The following is a 23,909-nucleotide window of genomic DNA, read 5'->3' on the forward strand; positions in this document are numbered from 1 at the left end:
AATTGAGTCCAATAAATATTCCTCACGGACAGGAATTAATTAAATTCGCATAATCATTTATTTCACAAATCTCCAATCAACAACAATTAATTCACGGCCCTCGCAAAAAAAAAAATTAATAGCATTAAAACCCGTAATTTATGGTTTACAATTTAGGTTTAGAAAAACGGGGCGTTACATGAAAGGTGACAAATTTTTAGGGACGGACGAAAAATGAAATAGGTGACAAATTTTCAGGGACGTTGGGAGTATTATTTATGATTGTTTTCATTAGTATTATACTAATTAATTAACAATATATTAAATAATATTAATATAATTATTTGAATTATGAATGATATAATAATAATTAAAAATTATTATTTTTAACAATATATTAAATAATTATAATATAGTTATTTCAATTATGAATGATAAAATAGTAAGTAACAATTATTATTTTATTTTTTATTTATAAATTAATAACTAATAAAAATGTCTTTATTAAATTTGGAATTTACGAATTATATCTAATTAAAATATCAGTAAATAAATATAATTTAGTTTATTATCATTTTAATAATATTTGTTATATTATTATTATTATTATTATTATTATTATTATTATTATTATTATATAGTGCATGTATATTTTGTGTATAGTGTATGATATTTTAAGTACACACTAGACATGTCCTTAGTCGATTTTTACAATGGAAATTATTTTAGTGTCTTGGGCGATTTCTAAAGTTAAAACCCCAATGTCACACTATGGTGGCATGATAAATACTTTATAAAATATTTTCGGCATGAGTCCACTGAGTGCATCAAGTACTCAGCCCTGCATTTCTTTTTAAAAATGTGCAGGTTGAGCGTGACGGGTGCGGCGGGTGTTGAGCAAGACCGTTGAAGAAATTTAAGTGTCTAGAATGTGTCATGTCTCAAATGCTTCCGCTAAGTAGTTGTCCTTTTTTTGAGTTCTTGTAACGCTGAGATAATATTCATTTTTGAGTTGTTGATTGTTGAGATACTCTGATTTTATTCGAGCTATTCCCATTTGTTTCGAGCTATGGTCGAGTTGTGTTGTTTTCCCATTTCTCCCCCGCTTCTTTAATCCTCCCCTAGTCGCGATCAACCGTATTTTCTATCCTTAGGAAATGCGGGCGTGACATTATGCACAAAATACAAGCATTGCACCCACAATATACACTTCACACACACAACACACACAAAGCACACACTATATAACACACAAACAACACAAAATATAGATGTAAAAAAATACATACATAACACACAATAAACATACATAAAATACAAGCGTTGGTATAAACAAAATACAAAACATTGCACACATACACACAACACAAAATACACATAAAATGTACGCAATATACACAAAATAATCACTTCACAACTACATACAAAACAAACAAACTAAACACATTATACAACAAAGCACACACACTTTACACACACTATATTCAAAATAAACAATGTACAAACAACAACATAAAAAGCATGCGAAAAATACACATATTACACGCACACTATATCCACCCTATATACAGTACACATACAGAAAATTGTTATGATTTTCAATGTATATTAATCAATTAAAATTAATTAAGTAATTGAAATAATAACAAAATACACTAATTGACATATAATAATAATTAATTTTTATCAATAAAATAACGATAATAATAATTATTATATAATCAATAATTATTATATTGACAAATAATAATTTATTAGTTTGTAACATAATAATTATAATAAATGAATGATAATAAACTTAATTAATATTATTTATTGATAGTATAATTAGATATAACTCATAAATTCAAAATTTAATAAAGATATTCTTGATTAGTTAATAATTTATATATAAATAGTAAAATAATAATTGTTACTTATTACTATATTACTCATAATTCAAATTATATTTTAATTATTTAAAATATTATAAATTATTAGCGTAAGAAAACAATTATAGATAATAATAACAATTTTTTTACTAATATAATAATAATGATTATAAGCTATAAATATTATAATTATAGTTATTATTATTATTATTATGTACTATGATACATAATTTTAAATTTATAAATAAAATTAAATCATTATTGTTAAATACAAAATAATTAAATATATTGAATTTCCTCATCTTCTGTAGCTTCTAAAAAGTGACATTCCTGAGTGTTGCAACAACAAATTAATCGAGATGTAACTTCTGCGGCCATATAAAATCATATGAAAACTTTTATGAACCTACAGATGTTATGGACCATTAAGGCAAAAACAATGAAATAAGTTCAACTCATACAACTCACAACATGCAGCAATGAAATACCATTCTGATTAGTAGGTAGTCTTTGTAAATATTATTTAAAATCCCCCCGGTTTCTAACATCTTTAGAAGCTCGTGTGTAGCATATAAACATATTTTAGTACTAAACTAGAGGGCTAAGTAAAATGTGTATCACACAGATATAAAGTACCTCCAGTATAATGATACCACCACCCACGAAAATGCCTCTCTTCCTACTTCTTCATGTACCCAAGATGCATAGGTTATGGAAAGTTTATGTCATGATATCATGAAAAGACATTACTTTAAGTAGTTGTGCAAGTCAAGGAACTCACTTTACTATTTTTCCATTCAAGACGACCCATCTGCGGCTCCTGCTATTAGTTTTGTACTCTTGTTTAACTAATATCCTGCAAGGAGTAAGGTTAGCGCTGATTTGATCACTCCAACAGTTCTTGTACCTATTTAAAAAATAAATATATAAGTTACTCAAACACATAATAAAAAGGTTAGTGCAGATCTGATAAACCCAACAGTTCTTGTACCTATTTAAAAGTTAAATATAAGTTACTCAAACACATAATATCAGACAACGTTTCTATTTTCCTCCCCTCTTAATTTCATGAATAAGACAAAATAGGATAGCAAACTGTATTCTCCATCTAGTTCCTTTACAATTGTAATAGCTTTGGATGATGCAACTTCGGGTGCCTGTGAAATTGAATCTTGTTATGAAGGTACGCGCCACTGAATCATCAACATATCTCTTATCTACTCTGGGCAAATCAATAAATTTCAATGGTGGCCAAACAATGAAGTTCAAATAAATAAATTAGATAACTAACCCCATGTGATGACAATCTTATGTATGAGATAATATTATGAGATGCTCTTCGTAAAATAGGAAGAATATATTAGCTTCACCCCTCCTAAGACTTGCACCTGTCAACTATAAATTTACTTAAATAGATCAATCAAGAGACATGACACCCTTCCTTTAAAATTTCTAAGGACACAAGAAGCAAATGAGCATAGAAGCACCTCAACCAAAATCCTAATTCACAAATGGAAAGAAACTAAGAAGGAGCCAAACATTTAGAATTTAAAAATCAAGCAACTGACAAATTTCACAGCAACAAGAACAACTTTAATATAGCAATGCTAGGAAGTTCATGAACTGACAAGAGATCCATCAGAAAGACTTAGGCAATGGTAGGAAGTTTTGATTGTCCATATTTATGGTACTTTTCAGGACAGACTTATATGGGCTGTAGATACCGGTGAGCTCTACATGTTATTTTGAATACTAGACTTGGTGCTTTTCCCAAATCTGGACCATTTGCCTTTATATCTTTAGAGCTCTTATGAGAAGTTTCCTCGTCTTCAGAAACTTCTTCCAGGTTATAAATTATGTTCAAGAATAGTAATGATTTGAAGGTAAATATTTAAAACACAGGATTGGCCTTTACTGTTGAATACACATTTCTAGATAAATGTCGTGATTATAAAACTAACCTGCACTCAATCAAGCCACAATATGTACTTTTCTTGGACACAAAACCGAAATGAATAATAGTATTTTCATAAACAGCTGAAGTTATAAGTTGTGGATTTTTTAAGTAGCTTCTCTAGATAATCAGGCTTTAGCTTGCCCCATGGATTTCTTCCACTTAGGGCTGGGAAAATATACCGAAATACCGCACTTACCGTACCGGAAAAATACCGAAAATACTGAATTTTCGGTATACCGTACTTTTCGGTACGATATCATACCGTACCGACAGTTTTAGGTAGGGTAAAGGTATGCATTTTGTATATACCGCGGTATACCACATCATACGGCAATTGCAGTATATACCGCAAATTTACGGTATATACCGCGAATAATACGGTGTACCGCAAATACGGTATATACCGCAATTGCGGTATATACCGGAAATCACGGTATACCGCATATTGCGGTATACCGAAATCACGGTACGGTATACCGACAAAAGCGGTACGGTAACGATATCTAAATTTTGGTATACCGACTTTTCGGTATACCGACAAAAGCGGTACGGTAAAGGTATGGTTTTTGGCCATACCGCACGGTATGGTACGGTATGCGGTATGGCCATTTCGACGCGGTATACCGTACCGTTCCAACCCTAATTCCACTTCCAAGCTAGGAAGATCCATCAGAGTTCAGTTAGTTATGGCATAATGTAACATAATCAAATCTGGAGCAAAATAATTATAAAATGGCATAGGACAGTCCTATCAAGATTATCCAACTTAATTTGTTTTAAGTACCAAAGGACTCAAAAAGTAATGTTTGGTCAGTTACAAGAACGTCACACAAAAACAACCTTAAACCTGGATAAGTGCTGCATGGTGTGCTGAACCACCCTTGTTGGCAACAGTATTCTGAGTATATCATCTGCATTAGGGATGCACAATTAAGAATTATGAAAGTAAGATATAATCTTTGTAAAAAATAAATCATGGAAAATTGTACTCAAGCTGCGGATGTTGCACCATAAATATGGATTTTATTAAACTTGTGAATTAACTCAAATCCTTGTGTGCTATACTAATAGTTGTGATTGATTGTTGTTTATTCCATGTAATTTATGAACTTAAAATAATGAGAAAGGCAATTATTAGGATTGTAATGTTTTTTGAATTTGGTATTCGACCAATATATGCATTCACAATCATCTGTTTCCATATTATTAATAATAATAAGCGCAAAAATCAAGAACTATAGAAATTATGCATGGTTTAATGAAACAGAATATTATTTTTTAGTAAAGCAAATTATGTACTATTAGCATTAAACCATGCATAATTTCTATAGTTCCTGTTTTTGTGCTTATTATTAATAATATGGAAATAGATGATTGTGAGTGCATATATTGGTTGACAGAAAATTATTTTTCATTAATAACAAATTATTTACACTCAGTGGCGGACGCAGGAATAAATCTTGGCAGGGGCTTCACTAAAAAATCTTGGCATGAGACACACATATTATATATATATATATATAGGGTGCTGTTAGGTTGAGATAATTTAGCTAAATTGAGAAATGAGATGCAATCTCAGCCACTAATCCACAAGATTTGTGAAATGTCAACAGCTATCACATTATGTCAACACGGGGGTATAAGTGTCATTTCGTATTTTAATGTGTCGGATTGTTGACATGGCTTGTATGTCTAGTTGACATGACTTATAATTGTTGTTGACATGGTTTCTATGTGCAGTTGACATGGTTGTATGTGTAGTTGACATGGCTTGTAACACAGTTGACATGGCTTGTACGTGTAGTTGACACGATATGTACCGTATTTGACATGACATGTATGTGCCGTTGACACGATATGCACCCTAGTTGACATAGTGTCACCAGCTGACTAGTTTTATTGGGATTGATGTTTTGAGAGAGGAATAAAGTAAACTGAATCAAAATCTAAATCAATTCAATTCAATTCAGATGCTCTCACAATCAAATCTAAATCTCAAATCCAACAAATAAACACACACACACACACAGTAATATTTTATTGAAGAACAACAATTCAAGCAGGAACGAAATTCCCAGTCCAAACAATATCCTTGAGCGCCGGTCTCAGCTCTTTGCTGCAGAACTGGTTGTACTCCAACGTATCACCGCTCGACTTCTTCACCTCCACCACCACAATCGACGGCGCCACCGAGAATATATCCGCCGCGATCCCCAGCTTCCCCTTCCTCCCAGTCACAGATCCGGAGCGGCTAAGGAAAGAATCGTCGAATCGGCGTCGGATTGCGGCAAATCCGGAGAGGTTGAGGAAGGAATCGTCGAATTGGTGTCGGATTCCGGCGAATAGCGACCGGATCTAGGCTATCTGCTCAAGGCGTCGGACGACGAGCTAGGGATTCCACCTCCGGCGGTGTCTCCGGCGATTTCATACAAATCCAGAGAGATGTGATATGAGTCAGAAGAAAATACTTCGCCGACCATAACAATCTCCCCCGCCCTGCCTATAAAACTCTATATATACAATGGATCCTCGCGAAACCCCCATCCAGATCATACAACCGCTCGACGATTCATCTGAATCGCTCTTCCGCCGCTGCAGCTGCTTCAGCTTCCCCTGCTTCGATCGGAACCCCGCGGGCCCCACGTGGTGGCAGAGGATACGCGCCGCGGAGATCTCTTCCAGCGGCAACTCCTTGTGGCTTCGCGGCGTGGGCGCGGTGATGAAGATCCGCGAGTGGTCGGAGCTGGTCGCCGGCCCTACCTAGGTGGAAGACGTTCATCCGGAGGTTCAATCGGCATAAATTGTACCCTTTCATAATAAATTTACCATTATACCCTTTCATAATAAATTAATCTAAAAATATTTTTTGTGTGGCAAAATCTGGACCACTCATTTAATAAAAATGAGTGGCTGATGTTGCATCTCATTTCTCAATTAGCCTAAAAAATCTCAATTGATCATGGACCTATATATATATATATATATATATATATATTATAAAAACAACAATAAAAATTCTAAAAATAAATAAATATCTAATACATAAAATTAATCCAAAACAAGTTTGACAAAAAGAATAATGCAGTTTGCTAAAGCGGCAACTGAATTCTACGTGTTTTCATCGATTGAAAACGCTGCAGGATCGGCTCGTTATCAATCGTTGAAAAAATATCCTTCTCAATGTACACAACTAGACTGTCATTCATCCACTCGTCTCCTAATAAAATGATAGGCTAATTAATTAGCTATGATTTTCGACAATCTCTCCTTATTTCTCCCCAAATTCACGTTGATTTCCCTCCCTCAAATCTCCCCAAATCTCCTTCAAATATTCATGCAATTAATTCTCCAAATCTTCCTAATTAATTGAGAGCCTATTCTAATCGTATAAATAAGAAGGGAAGGAGAACCCTAACCCTAAATCTCACGACTCTCTCTCCCTCAAATACACCCCTCCCCTCTCCAATTCTCTCCACTTGTTCTTCTACTCTTCCATTGCCAAGAGTTGTTGAAGAATCGAGATTTATATTTGTTCCACCGATCGTTTTAATCAAGAAAGGTACAATCAAACCTCTATTCTTCATCTTCTCCATTCAAGCATTCTTTTGATTCCTTCATGCATATAGTGAGTGTAGGGATTTCAAATCTAAGAATCTAATCGGTGGGGAATTTGTGTTTGTATGTGTGTATGCGTTTTGAATACAATTGCGTGAAGTCTAAATAAATCATTGGTGAATGATGTGTGATTATATGGAAACATGAGTGGGAGGACTCTTTTAAGCATGTTTGTGTCTTAGACGCATGAAAAGGTTGTGTTTGAGCGAATGGGGATAAAACCCTAATTCGAATTTTGAAACATGAAAAAAAAACGGTGAGTTCGCACAGTAGACTCCGACGCGTATTTGACCGACCAAATGAACTCCTTTTTGTTCGATTCCTTTTTCTGAGTAAACCTCATGGTGTCTTATGTGTTGTGAGTTAATTTTAACCCATTTGGACAAAGGATGAATTTTTGGTAAATTTTTTAAGTTAACTGCGCAGTTCTGCCCGAAAATGTTTTCTCGACCAGTAGGTTACGTTTTCGATTGGACCGACCTAAAAAGTTTATTTTGACGTGAATTTTTAACTGGAAGTTATTTGATGAGTCTACTGCTTTGTGGTAAAATTTTAGCCCCAACGGAAGTTGGGTTAAATTTTAATGATTTTTACAAAATGATATCGCAGTGCTGCCATATTTCTGTCTTTAAAAAAAAAACAACTATGCTGTTATGTGAAATGATATACATGATTTATATATGTGTTAAAGAGCCACTCTATGATGAAGTGATGTGTTATTCAAGGATGTATGCTATGGTGTGTTTCCTTTTGTCGGTGGGGAAAAGGGAAAACGTGGGGACATGCATAATTATGAGTCAATGTTTGTGACTGATTGGTAATACATACTATCTAAAGGTGATAACTCGTGCGCGAAGCGTGATAACAAAGGGAAAGCAGTACTTGAAATCTAAACGGTTGAGGTGGGCTCTCTTTTAAATAAGGACATCGTCCTAAATATTATATTAATGGAAATGAAATTATGCTTATCATGCGTGCTTTGATTTTTACGTGCCTATCTGAAATGGCTTTTGCCATTTTTATATAAATCAAATTCGGATCCTTGTAGAGCCGCAAACTCTACTTGGATTAGTGCACACCTGTGGTAGACCGTGTGCTAGCGTACGGGCTGGCCGGTCTAGTGACCTGGTTTGCAGCCGCATTCCTTGTCATGTATGAGCAGATATGGTTGACGTCTATGGGAAAATGACTGCAGTCGAGATTTTGAACAATGGAAAATATTTTGGTTTGTGCCTTTCTAAAGTTAAAATCCCGATGGTTACTTACATATGGCATGATAACATATACTCTTATTTAAAAATGTTTCTGGCATAAGCCACTGAGTATTTTCATAGTACTCAGCCCTACATGTGTTTTTTCCCTATGTGCAGGTTGAGCGGCGACGAGGGGTTGGTGGTGTTAGCAGAAATAAATGAATTACTATGGTTGTTTTGAAACTCCGAGTGTCGTTGTGTCCTCACACATGACTTCACTCTTCTCTTGGATGTTTCCGCTGTGATGTTTTCTTTACTTACTTGCGTTAAACTTTAAAACTATTTAATTGGATGTTGAAAACTCGTTATCTTTTGAATAATGTCACACCTTTAAGTCTTTTCCTTTATTAAACATAAATACCCTTGGTCGTTTATTTTTTTTAACTTAAATTCTTGGTCAAACCGTTACTGAAACCCTAGTTTTCTATGTTTGTTAATTAAGTCCCTTAATCACGATCGCCCGCCTTTACTAACCCTAAAGGGCAGTCGTGACACTCACTATATGCATGAGGGAATAAAAAAAAGGATTCAATGGAAAGGATGAGGAAAAGAAATTCAATTATACCTTCCTTGATCAAAAACAACCAGTAGAAGTGATAGTGGATGCGATTCTTCGGTGGATCTTGAAGTTTCAACTCCAAATTGATGCAAGAACAAAGTGTTTGTGAAGGATTTATGGAGAGGATGAAGAGAGGGGGAAGGAGGCGTGTGAGGGAGAGAATGAGGGAGGGGAGGCGTGTGAAATTAGGAGGCTAGGGTTAGGGTTTAGTTTAATTTATGAATTAGGTTTAATTCTCACCCAATTAAAATAATTAAATTGTGGGAGAATAAAATAAAATTCCACAATTTAGAAGAACAAATAGGCGTGTGATTGAGGGAAGAAAAATTCGAAAATTGCCATTTAATTAGCACTGAGTTGATTTGGTATTTACTTGGAGAGAAATATATTCACAAATTAGGAAATAAAACAATGAGTATTTCATAAATAAGGGAATAAAATAAATTAAATCCCCAAGTAGGAAATAAAAAGGGGGGCGTGTATTTTGAAACATGGGAGAAAAAAAACTATTTAAATCCTCAATTAAACCGGAATAAGATTTAAATTTGGTAATTCTTTTTTTTAGGAAAAGACTCCCATAAAATAGGTAACCAATAAATAAATTTCCACAAGGAAAATAAAAGCATATGGGCGTGTGGGATGGAGAGCAAAAATAAAAGGAAAATATTCACATCCCCAATTAATTAGACATGGGTATTGATTTGGTATTTATTTGAATAGATGGGATTCCACGAAATAGGAACAAATATAATTTCTCCACAATAGGGAAGGCCGAAAATTGGCTTTAATCTCCACAAGGAAATAATTCAAATCTTAATTTAATTAGGGCGAGGAAACAAAATGTGGCATGATTTAATTGGATTTTAAATAAAAGAAGGAAATCAACAAGGCACCAATTAAATCAAGGAAAAGAATTCATCCTCCTAATTAGAATAGGGGATTTTCGAAAACTCACAAGATTAGGCTATGATTCGAATTTCAGGTAGCACAAATTAGGGATAATTCAATTTTGATTTAATTTGGATAAATATCCCAAAACAATTAATTAAATCCAAGAAGAAAATATTTGTTCCAATAATTGGAGGGGCCGAAAATTCCAAATGAATTTGGCTAGAACAAAATGCATGATCTCATTTAATTATTTCCCCACATTGGAAAATATAAAGTATATAACATTTCATTCCACATCACTCAAGAAAATTTATTTCACATAATCAACTCAATCACATAGGAGCAACTAAATTCCATAAAAAACTTTCCACTCGACAACTATATTAAAACAAAAAGTCGCAGGAATTTTTGGGATGCTACATCTGTTAAGTGAGGGTACTCCACTAACTTATTCTGGTAGCTGGATTTCCCTAGTCAAGTTTGCATTCTCATTTTCCGGTCTTGATTTCTCTTCCAGATGTCGTCTTCCCCTCCCACTACTCCATCACGAAGCTCCCCTTCTCTTCCTCCAACAGCTTATTCTAGCTATTTTTTTCTTCACATTTTCCTAGAACTCTTTCTTTGATTTTGCTCTCTGTTTTTTTTTTTCTTTTTTAGATCTATTCCACCAATTTTTCTTTTTATTTCCACATATTTGCTTCCTTTTTTTTTCTTTTTCTATTTTTTTCTTCTTTACTCCCCACTTTGCTCTTATTCTAACCCTTCCATGTGCCTTTCTACACTTTCTGCCCTAGTGTTGCTTGATTACAAAAGTCCTGCAGGGAGAGAGGCTAGAGCTTCATAAGAAATATGAGTGTATATACATAAAACTATATAACCAATTTCTTTGAATCAACTATCTACTAGCACATATAATTCTATACCTTAAATTTTGAACTTATTAAAGAAGCAATATGCATGCCATTTTAATACAATAACACAACCTACAATTGGCTAAATATTTGCAAATGAAAACTTAAGTAGTTAAGATAAAAATCTAATGGTTAGTTACACAATGCCAAAAATACATATCATAATGAAGACGCCAAAATCAATGAAAGTCTTGCATAAGAATTGAAAACTATTAAACTCGATAAAGATCAAGTTTGGAATAAATAGGTTCTCAACAAAACCAACGACTGAAAATCATGAGGACTTTGGAACGACAGAGATCGAGGGAGGATTGTTGTGGGGACGCATTAATATACAGCATTAGATTTATTGGATCTCAGGGAGAAAAATAATTCTAGATATTGGATCTCAGGATACTAAGTTATCTTCAAAAAATAATTTATTACAGATAGCTAACACAGTAATATACAGTATCACTGATCCAAAAATAAGGCATCAATCAAAACAGGAGGAAGAATTTGTGAAGATCAATAAAAGTTTAGAAAACCAAAGTGAAAAGCAATGGATTTAGTAAAAACGATTAAACAAATATATTAACAAAGTGGAAAGCATAAAAAGTGTGGAAGGAATGAATGCAAAGTTATAAGCATGCATCCCAGAGTATAATTTCCCCTTTGATTTTCTTCATTTCTGAATCAAAGTGCAAGGATGACATTAATGTTTTCTCATCTCGGATGCTTATCTTCAACACTGAACAAATCCGTAAATATGCGAAAAAAGGGTCTCAGGAGCTAGAAAAGTATCTTTAATTCCGAATCGGAAATATCAGATAGATAAAGCAGTTTTAAACTAATGCATCATCGATCCTTCTTAAAAATTGTAAATTAATTATGAAAATGGAGAAATAAAACGATGACCAGAAAGGAATAACGAACCAGAAGCTCCATAAGTGGACGAATTCATGTATTGATGACACCACGAAAATGCCTCTCATCCTGCTTCTTCGTGTACCCAAGCTGCAGAGGTCATGGAAAGTAAATGTCATGAAATCATGAAAAGACATTGCCTCTATAAGTAATTGGGCAAGTCAAGGAACTCACTTGTCCTGTTTATTCATTCAACATGCACCATCCGCAGCTTCAGCCATTAGTTTTCGTACTCCTCTTTATCAAAAGTCATGCAGGGAGAAAGGTTAGTGCTTCATAAGAAATCTGAGTGTATATACATAAAACGAGCCAAACATTAAGAACTTAAAAACCAAGCAGCTGACAAATTTCACGGCAACAAGGACATAACAACAATGTTAAGAAGTTGATGAACTTACAAGTGAACCATTGGAAAGATTATGGCGCAATGGAGGGCCAGATTCACCCATCACTTGACCTCCATTTGAACTGATGATATATCTTAGTTTTTTATCCATTCTTCCTTCTCAGTAGCACTTACATCCTACAAAACAACGGCACTACGGGCTGTAGGTACCGGGAAGAAGCTTCACGAGACACCAACCCTAAAAGAAGATTTGGGAGCCTATTTTCATGCGATTTCAGATCAGTTAAGCCAGGGTACTCCACTAGCTGATTCTGGTAGCTGGTTTTCCCTAGTCAAGTTTGCATTCTCATTTTCCGGTCTTGATTTCTCTTCCAGAAGTGCTTCAAGTTGAAGCCTTGCCAAATCGTCGTCTTCCCCTCCCACTACACCATCACGAAGCTCCCCGTCTCTTCCTCCAACAGCTTATTCTAGATATTTTTTTCTTCACATTTTCTTGGAACTCTTTCTTCTTCTAGATCTGTTCCACAAATTTTTATGTTCTTTTCCTTCTTTTCCTTTTTTTCCACATATCTTTTTTTTCTTCTTTTTCTGTCTTTTTTTCTTCTTTTCTCCCCATTTTGCTCTTATTCCAACCCTTCCATGTTCCTTTCTACACTTTCTGCCTTAGTGTTGCCTGATTACAAAAGCCCTGCAGGGAAAAAGGTTAGAGCTTCATAACAAATCTGAGTGTATATACATAAAACATGATACGCAACTTCTTTGAATCATCTATCTACAAACACATACAATTCGTGCATTTTCAACTTATTAAAGAAGGAATATGCACGCCATTTTAATACAATAACACAACCTACATTTGGTTAAATATTTGCTAATGAAAACTTAAGTAACATAAGATAAAAATCTAATGGATAGTTACACAATGCCAAAAATACATATCATATTGACGACGCCAAAATCAATGAAAGTCTTGCATATGAATTGAAAACTATTAAACTCGATAAAGATCAATTTTGGAATAAATAGGTTCTCAACAAAACCAATCACTGAAAATCAAGAAGAGTTTTGGAACGACAGAGATCGAGGGAGGATTGGTGTGGTGACTACTAATCTTGATGTTGGATCATTATATCAGAATATCATGCATCCCATGTATCAAAATCAGTGTTAGGAAATGGAAGAATGATCTTATCTTATTTGAAATGGGACCTTGAGCAAGATAAGGTTTTTCATTTCGTAAATGGTGGAAACCATATGCAACTTGGGCATCCATACCTTCATCACATATAGTATCTTGTCAGAGTGTCAGTAATACTCCCTCCGTCCATGAAAATTTGTCACATTTTATTTTCTGCACTCGTTTTAGAAAAATGATAATAAACAGCAAAAGTGGAGAGAGGGTAAAATAAGAGAAAGAATAACGTAGATGAGAGTATTCTCTACATTATTCTCTCTCTTACTTTACCATCTCTCCACTTTAACTATTTATTATCATTTTTTCAAAACGAGTGCAGAAAATGAATTGTATTAAATTTTCAAGGGACGAAGAGAGTAACATATTAAAGAGAAAGTTTAGCATACATTTCCTATGCTGAAATAATTGTAAAACACAAATTCATGAGGCTTCACCTCTGGAATATTTTTAAGGACACAAGAAGTAAAATAAGCATAGAAGCACCTCAACCAAAATACAAATTCACAACGGATAGAAACTAAAACAAGCTAAACATTTAGACTTTATAAATCAAGCGGCTGACAAATTTAACGGCAATAAGAACAACTTTTAGGAATTATCTCCTTAGAGTCAAGGGACTTATAAGGACATAAGTGTTGGAAAAATTTGGCAATGCTTGGAAACTAATGAACTTTGCTAATCACTCCAATAGTTCTTGTAACTAATTAAAAAATAAATACAGGTCAGAGATGTAACAAAATATGACACTTTGGCTGAAAGTGTTCTGTTTCTATTTTCTTCACCTATTAATTTCATGAATAAGAAAAAAATGGATAGAAAACTGACATTCTCCATCAAGTTCCTTTGCAGCGTTCAGCATACACACTCTGACATGAAGAGAAATGCCATCAGACAACTTAAAAATCAAAATACGTTGGCCAAGGCCATGATTATCAATCATTAGTAGCATTCAGTCAGAATAAGAAAGTCAAAATTCATCCATCCCGTGGATCAAAATCAGTATTAGGAAATAAAAGAATGATCTTACCTTATTTTCATGCGATTTCGGATCTGTTAAGTGAGGGTACTCCACTAGCTGATTCAGTTAGCTGGTTTTCCATAGTCAAGTTTGCATTCTCATTTTCCGGTCTTGATTTCTCTTCAAGTAGTGCTTTTAAGTTAAAGCCTCGCCAAATCGTCGTCTTCCCCTCCCACTACTCCGTCACGAAGCTCCCCGTCTCTTTCTTTTATTTTGCTCTCTATTTTTTTCTTTTTCTTAATCTGTTCCACCAATTTTTCTACACTTCCACCTATTTTTCTTTTTTTCCACATATCTGCTTCCTTTTTTTTTCTTCTATTTCTGTTTTTTTCTTCTTTTCCAACCCTTATTCCAACTAAATCTTCCATGTTTCTTTCTACATTTTCTGCCCTAGTGTGGCCTGATTACAAAAATCCCACTGTGAGAAAGGTTAGAGCTTCTTAAGAAATCGGAGTGTATATACATAAAACTAGATAAGCAACTTCTTTATATCATCTATCTACTAGCACATACAATTCTTTACCTTGCATTTTGAATTTATTAAAGAAGGAATATGCATGCAATTTTAATACAATAACACAACCGACATTTGGCTAAATATTGGCTAATAAAAACTTAAGTAACTTAAGATAAAAATCTAATGGATAGTTACACAATGCCAAAAATACATATCATATCGAAGACGCCAAAATCATTGAAAGTCTTGCATAAGAATTGAAAACTATAAAAATCGATGAAGATAAAGTTTGGAATAAACAGGTTCTCAACAAAACCAATCACTGAAAATCATGGGGACGTTGGAACAACAAAGATCGAGGGACGATGGTAAGATGACTACTACATGTTCATATGTATAGGCGTGGTGTGTGAGTAAGGGAAACCATAAAACATGCAGGCTGCATCTCATGGATCAAAATCAGTGTTACGAAATAAAAGAATGATCCTACCTTATTTGAAATGGGACCTTGTGCAAGGTAGGGTTTTTCATTGCTTAAATGGTGGAAACCATATGCAACTTGGGCATCCTTACCTTCATCACATATAGTATCTTGTCATAGTGTCAGTAATAAACACATTAAAGAGAAAGTTTAGCATACAAATACGAACCTATGCTGAAAGAATTATAAAACACAAATTCATGAAGACTTTGGCGCAATGGATGGCCAGATTCACACTTCACTTGACCTCCTTTAGAACTGATGATATTTCTTACTGTATTTATCCTTGCCTTGTCAATAGCACTTTCAGCCTTCAAAACAACGACACTATGGGCTGTGTAGATACCAGGGGCTCTATTTAGTTGTCTATAAATTGAATTTGCAATAATTTTACAAAGAGAAGGAAGCAATATTTGTGGTACCTTTCAGGGACAGTCTTAGACGGAACTATACTTGTTATTGAAAACTTGCAATAAAACCAAGAAGAAGAATAAACGAGCTCATATTGAAAACAAGGATTATGGAGAATACTCAAAGAATTTTCATTGATTGGAACTTACAGCCAGATCCGGTTACATATACTCCATATTGGAATAATCTAGAATCTCTCTTTAATCTCCATAGTACAAGACTAATCATACTTTAACAACATTAATCAAAACTAACTCTGACACACTCCCTTCTTCTTTAATCCACGCGTCACCACGTCTCTCCAAGTACAAATGTGGTCCTCCATCTTAGCTGTCTTGTTTGGCTTGTCCTCGGCTTCAGCTCGTGTGAGGCTAACCATTGGCTCTTCTCGCACAGCACGTGCTTTAATCTTATTCACATCCAAGCAACGTACAGTGAGGCCCAGTGGCTTGAGACCATGATCCACGGCTTGATCAACTTGGCCATTATGGCCATGATCTATAGCTTGATCAACTTGGCCATTACGACCATCTTGACCATTACGACTGTGATCCGTAGCTTGATCAACTTGGCCATTACGACTGTGATCTGCAGCTTGATCAATTTGGCCATTACGACTGTGATTCACAGCTTGATCAACTTGGCGATTACTTCTAACACGCCCCCTCAAACCGAGTGAGGCTAGAGACACAACACCCAATCTCTCTCTTAGCTTCACGAAGGGTTGATGACTCAATGGCTTGGTGAAAATGTCTGCCACCTAAACCTAGGCCCATGTTTCAACTCAATCTCTTTACCTAAAACCTTATCACGCACAAAGTGAACATCCAATTCAATATGCTTAGTCCTCGCATTAAGCACATGATTTGATGACAACGCAATAGCACTCAAGTTATCAACCCGCACTTAAGTTATCAACCCAAATCACTAGACTTTCTTTTCTTTTAATTTTCAACTCACTTAGCATTGAAGACAACCATGCTACTTCTGCAGTTGCTTGAGCTAAACTTCTATACTCCGCTTCCGTGCTAGATCTAGCAACCACTGTTTGCTTCTTTACACACCATGACACTAGATTTCTTCCATGATAAGCACACACTCCCGTGGTAGACCTCCTGTCATCTACATCTGCTGCCCAGTCTGAGTCTGAAAAGGCTACGATCTCTCCAGTGGACTTTCTTATCTGAATACCATAATCTAGTGTCCCTGAAAGATACCTCAAAATCCTTTTAACAGCCCTCCAATGTGTATCCAGTGGCTCTGCCATGTATTGACTTACTTTGTTTACAGCAAAGTTGATGTCTGGCCTAGTGATGGCTGCATATTGCAATGCTCCCACAATGCTCCTGTAATGCCTCGGATCAGAAACAGGTTCTCCAGTGTGTTTGCTCAGCTCTGAGCTTGAGACCATGAGAGTTGGACACCCTTTAGCACCTACCATGTTAGCTTTCTTTAAAAGATCTTTGATGTAGTTGGATTGGCAAAGATGGAGACCTCCATCTATAGTCTTGACTACTTCAACTCCTAAAAACAAGCTCACCTCCCCAAGATCTTTTAAAGAAAAAGAAGAGTTAAGTTGAGAGATGATCTTGTGGATTGAGGCTGAACAATTCCCTTTAATAAGCATGTCATCTACATAGATGAGTAAATAGAATATCTCGCCACCTCTCTGTCTGATAAACATTGAAGCATCGGCCTTGGATTGTGAGAAACCAACGTTGAGTAGAACGGAATGCACAGTGAAGAACCAAGCTCTAGAGGCTTGCTTTAGACCATAAATTGCTTTGTTGAGCTTACACACCAAATGAGGTCCACCTTATTCAAATCCCAGAGGCTGCCTCATATAGATGTCTTCTTTCAGAGTGCCATTCAAGAAGGCATTGTTGACATCAAGATGAGTAACTGACCATCCCATGGAGACAGCTAGACTAAGAACGATCCTTATAGTAGTAGGCTTAACCACTTGACTAAATGTCTCATTAAAATCAAAGCCAGGTTGCTGAGAAAAACCCTGTGCAACCAATCTGGCTTTGTACCTAGCAACATCACCTGACAAATGCAACTTAAGCTTGAAAATTCAGGTGCAACCTATAACGTTTTTGCCTAGAGGGAGTGGTGTTAATATCCAAGTTTTATTTTTAATAAGTGTAGTAAATTCACTCAGCATTGCAGATTTCCAGTTATGAATTAGGAGAGCTTCTAAAGCAGTTTTAGGAAGAGGGATAGATGAGACATTAGCCGTCAAAATCTGTGGCTTAAAAATACCAGATTTTGATCTGGTGGTCATTGAATGAGTGGGCTGAAAGACTGGAGGAGTAGAAACAGAAGTAGAGTGAGACTAAGTCTGAGCCGACAAGGGTGACTCATGTGGCTGAATATTAAGGTGAGGCTGATCTAGGGAAGAAGTATTATCTGTAGAGTCAGAGAGAGATTGTGAAGGAGAAGCAGAATTAGAGGGTGCAGTGTGTTCTGGAGTAAGAGGGATGAGAAGTAGAGATGAATGATGACAAGGTGGAGTTACAGGCACAGACACAGCAGTAGCAGGTGGCAAATGTTGAAAAGGTAACACTGACTCATCAAAAATCACATCTCTAGTTACTATCACTTTCCCATCAGGCAGAAGCACCTTGTATCCTTTGTGAGAGAGACTATATCCTAGGAATGTTCCCTTGGCTGACCTGAATTGAAGTTTATGTTTATTATAAGGTCTAGTATGAGGGTAACACATGCATCCAAAGCCTCTCAAGGCAGAATAGTCAAGTTTCTTAAGAAAGAGTTTTTCATATGGAGAAATGTTATTGGTGACTTTGGATGGCATGAATTTGATCAAGTATACGGCAGTAACAAAGGCAGCATCCCAAAACTAGGAAGGAATGAAGGATTGTGCTAGCAAGGCCAGACTAGTTTTAATAATATGCCTATGTTTTGTCTCTGCTAAAACGTTTTGCTGTGGAGTATATGGACAAGATATGTGATGAACTATCCCACACTCCTTTAGAAATGGAACTAAACCCTGAAACTCACCTCCCCAATCAGAATTGAAGTGTTTTAATTTTTGAACCTAGAAGATTTTCACTCATGGCTTTAAACTGTTTAAACACAGTTACAAGATCACTCTTATTTTTTAAAAGAAAAATCCAAGTAAATCTAGAGAAATGATCTGTAGCACCCCGAAAATTTTGACTTTTGTTTCCTTTAATGTGGTTGTCGATTTGGGATTTCATTCATGGAATTTAATTTCTATGTGTTTGAGTTAACGATGTGAGTTTTAATTGTTGTGAGTTATGTGGAATAATGTACTATATTTTCCAATGAGGGAAATTGATTAAATGAGATCATGCATTTTGTTCTAGCCATTTTATTTGGAATTTTCGGCCCCTTCAAATTGTTGGAATTAATATTTTCTCTTTTGGATTTAATTAATTGTTTTGAGATATTTATCCAAATTAAATCCAAACCAAATTATCCCTAATTTATTCTACATGATTTTCGACCCTTTGCTTATTCCTTGGAGATTTTCGAAAATCCCCTATTAATTAGGAGGATGAATTATTTTTGTAGATTTAATTGGTACCTTGTTTAATTTCCTTCTTGAATTTAAAATTCAATTAAATCTAACCATATTTTGTCAAATCCCTCCATATCCTATTTTAATTAGGATTTGACTCTTTCATTCTTTAAGACCTATAATTTTCGCCCCATATACCTATAAATTTCCTTGGGGAATTAATTTATTTGTTACCTATTTTGTGGGAGTCTTTTTCTACAAAAAATTACCAAATTTAAATCCTATTCCTATTTTATTGGAGGATTTAAATAATTTTCATGCTGCTCCCTAAAGTACACGCCCCCTTTTCTACACGCCTATTTTCTTTTAAATTGTGGGATCTATTCATTGAACTCTATTTTATTCCTCCACAATTGTAATTATTTTATTTAAGTGTGGGATTAATCCTAGAATATAAAAAGGGAAGAACACTAACCCTATCCCCCATTCACACGTTTTTCCTCCCTCTCTCTCTCCCACACGCCTCTCTCCCTCTCTTCACTCTCTCCACAAATCCTTCACCAATTCCTTATTCTTGCATCATTTTGGAGTTGGAAACTCAAGATTCATCGAAGAATCGCATCATTCGTCATTCCTACCGATTGTTTTTGCAAGAGAAAGGTATACTTGAATCATCTTTCTCATACTTACCATTGAATCCATGTGTCTTGATCCCCTCATGCATATAGTGAGTGTAGAAATCGTAGACCTAAAAATTAATCGGTTGGGAAGGATGTTTGCATGAGAAAGTATGTGTATGTGCGTGTATATATGTGTGTGTGTGAGTTTGTGGATGATTCATTGGTGAATGATATGTGTAAATATGAGGTCATGGTTGTGAGGTCATTTTTGAAGCATGAATAGGTGTTGAAAGTATGAATATGTATGTGCAGATGAATGATAGACAAACCCTAGTTTGTAAATGTTGAGCATGAAAACTGTGGTGTTCGGATAGTAGGTTCCGACGAGTGCTTCACCGATCAAACGATCTTATTTTTACACAAATTTTTAGGTGTCTTATGTGTTGTGTCAAAATTTTAATTAGGATTTGACTCTTTCATTCTTTAAGACCTATAATTTTTGCCCCATATACCTATAAATTTCCTTGGGGAATTAATTTATTTGTTACCTGTTTTGTGAGAGTCTTTTTCTACAAAAAATTACCAAATTTAAATCCTATTCCTATTTTATTGGAGGATTTAAATAATTTCCATGCTGCTCCCTAAAGTACACGCCCCCTTTTCTACACGCCTATTTTCTTTTAAATTGTGGGATTTATTCATTGAACTCTATTTTATTCCTCCACAATTGTAATTATTTTATTTAAGTGTGGGATTAATCCTAGAATATAAAAAGGGAAGAACACTAACCCTAGCCCCCATTCACACGTTTTTCCTCCCTCTCTCTCTCCCACACGCCTCTCTCCCTCTCTTCACTCTCTCCACAAATCCTTCACCAATTCCTTATTCTTGCATCATTTTGGAGTTGGAAACTCAAGATTCATCGAAGAATCGCATCATTCGTCATTCCTACCGATTGTTTTTGCAAGAGAAAGGTATACTTGAATCATCTTTCTCATACTTACCATTGAATCCATGTGTCTTGATCCCCTCATGCATATAGTGAGTGTAGAAATCGTAGACCTAAAAATTAATCGGTTGGGAAGGATGTTTGCATGAGAAAGTATGTGTATGTGCGTGTATATATGTGTGTGTGTGAATTTGTGGATGATTCATTGGTGAATGATATGTGTAAATATGAGGTCATGGTTGTGAGGTCATTTTTGAAGCATGAATAGGTGTTGAAAGTATGAATATGTATGTGCAGATGAATGATAGACAAACCCTAGTTTGTAAATGTTGAGCATGAAAACTGTGGTGTTCGGATAGTAGGTTCCGACGAGTGCTTCACCGATCAAACGATCTTATTTTTACACAAATTTTTAGGTGTCTTATGTGTTGTGTCAAAATTTTAATTAGGATTTGACTATTTCGTTCTTTAAGACCTATAATTTTCGCCCCATATACCTATAAATTTCCTTGGGGAATTAATTTATTTGTTACCTATTTTGTGGGAGTCTTTTTCTACAAAAAATTACCAAATTTAAATCCTATTCCTATTTTATTGGAGGATTTAAATAATTTCCATGCTGCTCCCTAAAGTACACGCCCCCTTTTCTACACGCCTATTTTCTTTTAAATTGTGGGATCTATTCATTGAACTCTATTTTATTCCTCCACAATTGTAATTATTTTATTTAAGTGTGGGATTAATCCTAGAATATAAAAAGGGAAGAACACTAACCCTATCCCCCATTCACACGTTTTTCCTCCATCTCTCTCTCCCACACGCCTCTCTCCCTCTCTTCACTCTCTCCACAAATCCTTCACCAATTCCTTATTCTTGCATCATTTTGGAGTTGGAAACTCAAGATTCATCGAAGAATCGCATCATTCGTCATTCCTACCGATTGTTTTTGCAAGAGAAAGGTATACTTGAATCATCTTTCTCATACTTACCATTGAATCCATGTGTCTTGATCCCCTCATGCATATAGTGAGTGTAGAAATCGTAGACCTAAAAATTAATCGGTTGGGATGTTTGCATGAGAAAGTATGTGTATGTGCGTGTATATATGTGTGTGTGTGAGTTTGTGGATGATTCATTGGTGAATGATATGTGTAAATATGAGGTCATGGTTGTGAGGTCATTTTTGAAGCATGAATAGGTGTTGAAAGTATGAATATGTATGTGCAGATGAATGATAGACAAACCCTAGTTTGTAAATGTTGAGCATGAAAACTGTGGTGTTCGGATAGTAGGTTCCGACGAGTGTTTGACCGATCAAACGATCTTATTTTTACACAAATTTTTAGGTGTCTTATGTGTTGTGTGAAAATTTCAGCCTCAATTGATGAAAGATGAATTTTTAGGTGTCTTCTGTGTTGTGTCAAAATTTCAGCCTCAATTGATGAAAGATGAATTTTTAACGAATTTTTCAATTGAAATGCGCAGTCCTGCCAGAATTTGTGTTCTCGTCCAGTGAGTTTCGTTTTTGATTTGACCGACCTAAAGATGTGATTTTAGTGTGAAATGTTAACTGGATAAACCTTGATGTATCTACTGTGTGGTGACCAAATTTTAGGGTCATATAAGGTCGGATGGATTTTTAATGAATTTTACAAAAAGACTGCGCTGTTCTGCCAGATTCTGGTTTTGTTGAAATGAACTTTGTGGACAAGTTTGAGTGAATTACATGATACATATGTGAATAAGGAACGTATCCTATGATGTGGTTATGTGTTTCACATTGAGGTATGCTTGAGTGTTCGTTTCGTTTAAATTGATGAACGTTAGGATGGGCAATATAAGAAAACGATGGAAGGAACGATATGGCATGCATGACAAATGTATTGATGGAAAGACTGATTGTGTTATGGTGTTGACAAGGATTGCGGTGCGTACGTGGATACAAAGAGCAGGTTGAAATAAAGTTGTGAATTGTGTATAAGCAAGCGAGGCGGGCTTTCTTTTACTAAACTCCTTTTACGTTTCAAAATTGTGATATTGGAGTTATAAGGGTGGTTTAAAGTGTTATGTCATGCCATGGTTGTTTTGATGTTGAGATTGTTGCATGATGCCTAGTTCGTTGAGCTTGCTCCATTAGGCTATAGGGCTAAGTGTGAAACGAATTCGGGTCTGAGAAGGGCCGCAAACCCTATCAGGCTGTGTACACTGGTGGGATCGGGAGTCGTCCTTGCTAGTCGGCCGGTCTCGTGGGCAAATAGTGTGGCCAAACTTTCGTCGTACTGTGGAAAGATGATGTGATTGTTGGATTGTTGAGAAAGTGGGGAGATTGTTTGTCTAGCCAGACTATGAAACTGTTTTTGTGATACTCGATGATATTTGTTATTTAAATGTAAAACTCGAGTTCACTATGGTATGGATGACATAACTGTTATAAAATGTTTTCGGCATGAGCCCACTGAGTATACCAAGTACTCAGCCCTGCATATGTTTTCCCTATGTGCAGGTTGAGCGGGTCGTTGCGGCGGATGTTGAGTCGAGCTTTAGGAATTCCCGGATGCGTCGTGTCTTCATACATGGGCGTCATCCTATGACTCTCCTTTGATACTTGTTTTCCGCTGCCTTATCTGAAACTATTTTTTTTAGCCTTCCGCATTACTATACAGTTTTATGCCACTAAGTACTTTGAGACTTTTATCCGCTGCTTAACCATTTTATAGACTAAAACACTTTCTCTTGATTGAGTTTTCATATTAAATGTTGTTATTTATCGTTTCCCCATAGTCACGAGTTCCCTGTCTTTACTATCCTTAGTAAGGGCGGTCGTGACAGAGTGGTATCAGAGCATCGTTCTTTCGCTCTGGTCCGAGAGTCTTCTTTCAGCTTAAGTCTAGATTAGTACCCCTATACTAGAAGTGTCACGAAGGCTCAACATCCGAAGCATCACGCTCAACCAAAAGAAAGTGAGGTATGTTTTAAATTGTT

At 35.5% G+C, this 23,909-nt stretch overlaps 2 non-coding genes and 1 pseudogene across 2 annotated transcripts; all 3 read right to left on the reverse strand.

The window, feature by feature from the left end:
- Positions 1-11,416: 11,416 nt before the first annotated feature.
- On the reverse strand, positions 11,417-11,502 carry LOC121758229 (annotated as a pseudogene).
- A 162-nt stretch (positions 11,503-11,664) lies between these two features.
- Positions 11,665-11,757, reverse strand: LOC121758195. Its single transcript, XR_006041374.1, has one exon. It is a non-coding gene; the product is annotated as a small nucleolar RNA snoR26 (small nucleolar RNA).
- A 35-nt stretch (positions 11,758-11,792) lies between these two features.
- LOC121758223 lies at positions 11,793-11,886 on the reverse strand. Its single transcript, XR_006041380.1, has one exon. It is a non-coding gene; the product is annotated as a small nucleolar RNA snoR27 (small nucleolar RNA).
- Positions 11,887-23,909: the final 12,023 nt, after the last annotated feature.

This window comes from Salvia splendens, chromosome 1, assembly GCF_004379255.2.
Source record: "Salvia splendens isolate huo1 chromosome 1, SspV2, whole genome shotgun sequence".
NCBI lineage: Eukaryota > Viridiplantae > Streptophyta > Magnoliopsida > Lamiales > Lamiaceae > Salvia > Salvia splendens.